This window comes from Epinephelus moara, chromosome 20, assembly GCF_006386435.1.
Source record: "Epinephelus moara isolate mb chromosome 20, YSFRI_EMoa_1.0, whole genome shotgun sequence".
In the NCBI taxonomy this organism is placed as follows: Eukaryota; Metazoa; Chordata; class Actinopteri; order Perciformes; family Serranidae; genus Epinephelus; species Epinephelus moara.
Window position 1 is genome coordinate 8,706,818 of NC_065525.1, and position 1,063 is coordinate 8,707,880.

The window sequence follows — 1,063 nt, forward strand, 5'->3', positions numbered from 1 at the left end:
AATCTTCAAAATCTAAAACTAACGGTCTGTACTGACAACAGTAGTGTAAAATTGTACTGCTGTTGTTTTAAAATATTATTTTATGAAATAATATGAAAAATTTAAGGTGTGTTCCAGATTTTTGTCAACTCCATCAGATTTCTACAAAAACATTAATTAATCAGGCATTAAAGGTGGTGGCTATATCTGACGGAGTCCTGTCTTTCCTCCTGGTTTCCAAAAAAGGCAAGAATACTGCTCAAGGGCTAGTAAGCTTTCTATTTTTTATTTTTTTCTATTTTTTATTTTTTGAATTATAAATCCATTAAACAATATTGTTATTGGGTATGTCCCAACCATAACATGTCTTCTCCATAGCCCTTCTAAATCAATACTAAAAAAGGATTATGGTTTAAAAGTAAGTATTTTGATTAGCATTAAGATAACTCTTAACAACTCTGAAAAATGAAATGGCGACTCACTATCACTGCTGTGAAGATTTACTCTTGTTATAGTTCTCTAACTTTCTCTGTTTTTCAGATTGATTTATCATCATCAGTCAGTAAACAGCATGATCCCCACAAAGCAAGTACAGGTACTCATAACTTCATACTGATGTTCGGCAGAGGTGGCGTGTACTGTAACAAAGTGAATTTACCCAAGATCTGTACCCTAAGCACAAATGCGTAGTACATGTATTTCTTTGAGGTTTCTCGTTTTATGCCATTCCACTACATGTTAGAGGATAATTTGTACTTTTATTTTACCATTTGTGCTGTTATAGATTAAATCACTCAACATTACAACAAATATTTTAAATCTCCACTTCCACCAGCTACAGCAGCAAAATGCTGCTTACAATTTCAATTTCAATTTCAATTTTATTTATAAAGCCCAATATCACAAATCACAATTTGCCTCACAGGGCTTTACAGCATACGACATCCCTCTGTCCTTATGACCCTCGCAGCGGATAAGAAAAAACTCCCCAAAAAAAACCCTTTAACAGGGAAAAAAAACGGTAGAAACCTCAGGAAGAGCAACTGAGGAGGGATCCCTCTTCCAGGACGGACAGACGTGCAAT